This window comes from Cebidichthys violaceus, unplaced genomic scaffold (assembly GCF_023349555.1).
Source record: "Cebidichthys violaceus isolate CVI_PGR_0920_01 unplaced genomic scaffold, fCebVio1.0.p SCAF_31, whole genome shotgun sequence".
In the NCBI taxonomy this organism is placed as follows: Eukaryota; Metazoa; Chordata; class Actinopteri; order Perciformes; family Stichaeidae; genus Cebidichthys; species Cebidichthys violaceus.
Window position 1 is genome coordinate 555,764 of NW_027176495.1, and position 6,290 is coordinate 562,053.

The window sequence follows — 6,290 nt, forward strand, 5'->3', positions numbered from 1 at the left end:
GTGTAACTATATTCTTAGGCGGCTTAATGCCTAACATTTAAATGTAGGCTACTGTAGATATCGCACGTAGATGTTGAAACCTTGGAGAAACTTCCGCCTGTGGGCTCAGACGACCTCTTTCTCACTCATTGTACTTCCTGTGTGGGGTAGCGCACTCTGAGCCTCACTTCCTGTGAAAGACACACAGACCTTCCCTCACAACCTTTTCAGCATCAATATTTAAATCAATGTACCTTCTTCTTCTTATGTAATAATAATAATAATAATAATAATTGTCTGACAACTAGTTCACAAGCCTGGACTCTCTCCATCTCACCCTCTGTGAAGTAGCGAGCACATTGGCGTCAAACCGGTTTGTGCGCCTCACTGGATCACCCACCACCTTTCATGCAGGGCAAAACCCCTCCTGTTATTTCAAGTGGCTTTGTGCGGCGAGGCCACAGCCACATACCCCACAATGACAGATGAACTAGTTTGAACCGGTGAGGACTGTGGGCTCCAGCCAATAGACACCATACAGACCTCACATTGCACACACAAACCTCCTCACACATGCACACAAATATATGGCCTATCTATGCACCTTATGCTGCACACACTCAGACACGATTGTTGTTGCTGCAATTTAAATAGCTTCTTTTTTTTTTTTTTCATCACAGAGTCACTTGCACGTTCTCTCTCTCTCACACACACACACACACACACACACACACACACACACACACACACACACACACACACACACACACACACACGGGAGTGATTTGGCCAGAACACTGCACATTTGCAAGTTTGCTGCACGACAGCTTCATGAATGGTTTACCAGTTAGCTTATACAAGTGTGCAGCTCTGTGTCTGTTTGCATTCACACTTTTGTGTATGTATAACTGTGACTTATGTAATGTATGTACCAATCTGTTAAGTGCTGCAACCTTTCAATTCTGTGTAAACTGACCCAGTGGCAGGAAGGACATCCAGTACAGGGAGCGGGAATGCTTACGTACTTTCTGTACCCACATAAAACCGGAGCCCGTGTATGTTCAATGTGTGTGCAATGTGTGTTCAGCGGATGATTTATGCATCTGCAGGTACCATGGTGTTAGCAGAATTGGCTTTATGGAGCGGGCAGATAAGCTCCTACGTGCTGATTTGAGGGTGATACCCCGGCACACAAGGACACAATACATCTATAAGCTCTTACAATTATTTGTTTCCATTGAATTCGTTGCCATGAGAATGTTGTCCAGACAGGAAAATGAGACACATGGAGCTATAGGATATCTTTACACAGCGTGCCTGAACACATAACTCTCAGCAAAACAGACTTCGGCAGGTGAAATGAAATATGATACATGTATCACATGTACGCCAACACACACGCACATGCACACACACACACACACACACACACACACACACACACACACACACACACACACACACACACACACACACACACACATTTCTAACACTTGTTTACTCATCTGTGTGGCATGTGTATCAGACATGACTGACATGACTTTGTGAGTCAATAGCGGGGCGATAGTGACAGTGATACTCAGTAAACAACAAGTTAAGTGATGTCAGTGATTTTTTTTTTTTTTGTCTTTCCAAAATCCAAAACACATAAATTAAGTTCAGCTGCTCTAATGTAAGCTACTACCAACAGTAGCAGCCAAAAAGATGCTTCCAAAATCCAGTGGGCGGTGTAACTTAAGCCAACTACAGTGATTTGTGGTGCTATAAGTAACTTGTACACTGTGGCTTTTACTGCATGGGAGCAACTATAGCGGAGTGTAGCGCGTCAGCTCTGTCCTGGTCTTGGATTTGGGAATAATTACCCAACATCCATTTTCCAAATGCATTGGTTCTGCCCTCATCTCATCCTCGGGACCTTTTCTATTATTAAAGCAAAACATAGTTTGAAAATACAAACAATAAAACAGAAATCTCAATGTTGTTTTTCTACATTATAGCACCTGCCAGACATTAGATACGCAACATTGTTAAATTGGAATTTAAAGTTGTTTAATTCCGAATTGCTTACATGGTGTCCTACCATCCATCATGAATTCATCCACGTGGTTGGAGTGAATGAACACTGGAAAAAAACATGTTGACTGTTGGCTCTCTCGCCCCACTTACTAACTTCATCCTTACTTTTTAGAAAAGAGAACATTCTAAATATGTAGCAGCGTTACAACTTATCAGTTTTATATCCAACCGTGGAGTGAGGCCACAAACACAGCCTTGCTTTGTCTGTGCAGAAAGCAGGTGAACAAGGAGAGCTCTGTTCTGGCAGCCTGGACATCAACAAGAGAGCAGTTGATAGAAATGCATCAACCTGAAGACAAACAAATGTGGAATTAAAAAAAGGGCCGTGGTTTGATAAAAAAAGGAGGTCTGGTGAGCCCCACCCCCCCCCAGCTTGTGTCATATGATGTTTAGAGGAGTGTGTGTACGCAAGTGACCTTCATATTAGTAACCCTAACCTTTTAATCGGGCTAGTCCTGAGGTCACTAATGCCTCTGAGCACACCAAGACACTGTTCCTCAACACACACACACACACACACACACACACACACACACACACACACACACACACACACACACACACACACACACACACACACACACACACACACACACACACACACACACACACAGTGAGATAGTAAACAAGGAGTGGGTGGAGGCTGCCACGCTCTCAGCTTTAATAATAAGTAGCACAAATCTCTGGCCTTAACCCTTCTTTTTTAAAACACACTCTATACACACACATTCAATGCATACTGTAGCAGGCACTGTTCAAACATACCTGCATACTATGATATCTGCAGTACCGCCGACCTCGGACGGCCCTGGGAACTGTGGTCAAAGGACAGTGATCGTCACAGCCTGCAGTGTTCGACCCAAATGTCAGAATTTGCTGCATGTTCCTGTTTTACATAATTAGGAATACTTCAGGGTTTTGGACTGCTGTATATTTGGACATATACAGTTTGCAAAACTCCCTTTGGGCTTTCATTGGGAAGAACCTATTTAAAAATGTATACTATTTTCGCAGGGTGACCAAATTTCTTTTTTTACTTAAATTGTATGGCTTTTCAATTTGTTAATACAGAAGGAATACAAAACTATTGTCAGCTAATACACTCATACATCTTCAAATATTTCTTTTGTAGTTGTGCCCTTGTGATGTTTTTTTTTAGAAAACACTGCGCTGGAGTGGAGAGATTCACTTCGCACCATTCCGTTTTAACAAGATATCTGCACTTACGTTTTTTATATATATATATATATATATATATATATATATATATATATATATCTTCTCATGTACGGTTACGGTCTTGGTGGACGTCAACGTCTTGAAGAGCACACGCATCTCCCTGAAATCAGTAAACCCGTGGCCTCACCTGTTGACACACAATGACTAAACTTTCACCGGCAGAAAATGTACAGAACTTTTTGTACATCTAAACCGGGAACACAAACATCGTAAGCCCCTCCTACATCCTTGGCATCAGTGATAAGAAAACAACACTTCTCCAGACACGGGACCCACCTACTGTAACCGTCTGGTTCACTGCAGAGTAATGCTGTGTAATGCACCCCCCGCTGTCTCTGTCACACAGTATGTCACATGTGACGAGTGGTATGTATGCTTCACAGCACTCATGTATTTCAAAAATGAAAAACACGAGTCACTAATAGCTGCTTGTTGATGATAAACTGGCTCTTTTTTAGCATGCAAGGGCAGGCCTCACCGCAGAAACATGTTGATGTGATTACCAGAGATAAAGATGTCAATTTCCCTCTCTCACAACAAAGCATACATGCAGTTGCCGGTCAACTTTATGGGAAGGGCTGCTGGCTCGTAAGCGGTGCTGACAAAATTAGGTTAGCCTGGTTGTGATTTTCAGGGGGCTCAGCACAAACACACACACACACACACACACACACAGACACAGAGAAAAACAAACAAACATCCCAGTTTCCTAGAAGGTGGAAGTTTTCCAGAGAGTAACTCCCCCTCCTCCCAAATCTCTTCCCCTCTGTTACTGCACATCGCAATCACACCCCAACCCCAATATCCCCTTTCTCCATCCGCCCCTCCTCGCTTTCTGGCTGCACATAAACAGATTCTAGAGGTGTGTCTCCTCTCAGCCAATAGCAGCCCTCTCAAGCGGTGCATCTGGGCCCATCAGAGCGGCCGGTGGGAGCAGCCGGCTCTCCTTCTGTTAACGGCAGTTGTTGTTTTGCTGCTCTCTGTGTTTTCTGCGCTCAGAGTGATGGATGGACGGAGTAAAGAGGAGGTCAGGTCAGGCATTAATAGGCTTTGAGTGCTTGCCCACAATTAGGTGGGGGCTAATCCCAAATTCACAAGTGTATGTGTGTGTGCATAGTGCACGTGCACACGCACGCGCACGAGAACCTTTGCAGCATTTACATGCTCTTTATCATGATCTGTCTCTGGCCCTCCCTCCCTGTCCCTTCCTCAAACACACACAAACCAGACTTTGTTTCTTGCACATATACATCATTCACATCCTCACATCCTCACACACACACACGCACACACACACACACACATCACAACAGAAAGAAATATGTCCTACAGGTTGTATGCAGAGAGTGACAAACAATCTGTAGTTTGTTTTTCTCAATTTTCAGTCTTCAAGTCAAATTTATGTAATGGGGTTGTGTTGCACAATCAACACCAGAATGTTGTTTGCAACTCCGGGAACGTCTCAAAAGAAAGATCTTGTGCAAACACGGCTCTTATCAAGAGAAGTGTAACCGCTCAGACCTCCTGCGATAAGCAGCGATATTAAAAAAGGGCAACTGGTAAAACAAAGAGCATTGTTGTGTGCCGACCGCAAATCACCACATCAAATGAAATCACACGGCAAACCAAAGCCTGCGAGTTTGACTCGGCATGAACACCCCACTATCTGTTCTTTTGGGTTTTTTTGTTCTTCTCCTGTGTCTGATGAGGGAACACTTCTGAGACAACGGAGTGATGACAGCATGTTTGGATGAACGTCTCGGCTGGATGGCCGTCTTCACACACCTGCGTTCGGAAACACGCAGAGACACGCGGCATTTCACAGATCTTTTTTTTCCCTCCTTCATCGTAATATAACCGAGTCCTGCTGGCCCATATTCATACGACTCCTACTGATTCATGAATGGATATTTTTTAAAGACGATTAATTCAGCCAGAAGTCTTCCTAATAGAATAAGTCATTTTAACAGCAATGTACTTCTATACAAGACTGGTAGTTTCACCTTAATGCCATATCTGTGACATTTATGTACTGCAATTTACTCATCAGCAGACAGATTTGCTGATAAGCTAATATTGACTGGCCAATTCTTACTCTTTATTTTAAATAATATTGGAAAATCCCAACTGTCATGACCTCTTGGAATTGTTTTGTTTTGACCAACAGCACAAAACCCAAAGATATTCAATCTACAAACAAAAGTAGCAAATTGACCCATTTTGTGATGCTGGAAGCAAAGAACAGGCCCCATTCTTACTGGGGAAATGACGGCCTGCTCCATTTAATTAGAAGCAGACATTAAAAATACATGCAGGCATAGACGCACCCGTGACACGGCACATGTCCAACAGACAGCAACTGGGTTAGTGTATCTAGCAATGTACACAAGCTACAAACGGGCAAACAAACGGATTACACTGCAAGGCAGCGCTGCAAAGAAAAATAAGCGAAGCGTCCGGACTAAGATAAGCGAGCACACAGAGGTGACAAAGAACATGACAGATGGGCAACGCACCGAGACAGGAACACTGTTTTCGTGTTGACGTGTTTGATTGCTTGTGAAGTTGTGAAGTAAATGGATGTGTAAAGAATGGGAAGAATTGGATCATCTATACACTCAACCAATCTATTCATGAAGGCCAGTTTAGCCAGAAAGCAACATCAGAGCTCAGCTTCAGCATTTAACCCTCAATACATTTGACTCAGACTGATTTTAACTACAATCTCTGACAAACGTGTCAGTGACTTGCCTTTGCTCACTGGCTGGACATTGAGAAAACATGTTACACAAGTTAACGAACATCACTTGTTTGCTTCCTCATCGTGCCCTGAGCTGTGTCAAATTAATGACAAGGGGTCCTTATAGAGTTCCTTCCTTCCCCTCCTTTTCCTGACGTCAAGTGACGAGAAGCGAGAGCCGGTGGGCACCAACACTCCCTTAAAACAAGCCAATCAACGGCTGACATCCTGAGAGGAGCTCTTGTCCGAATACCAT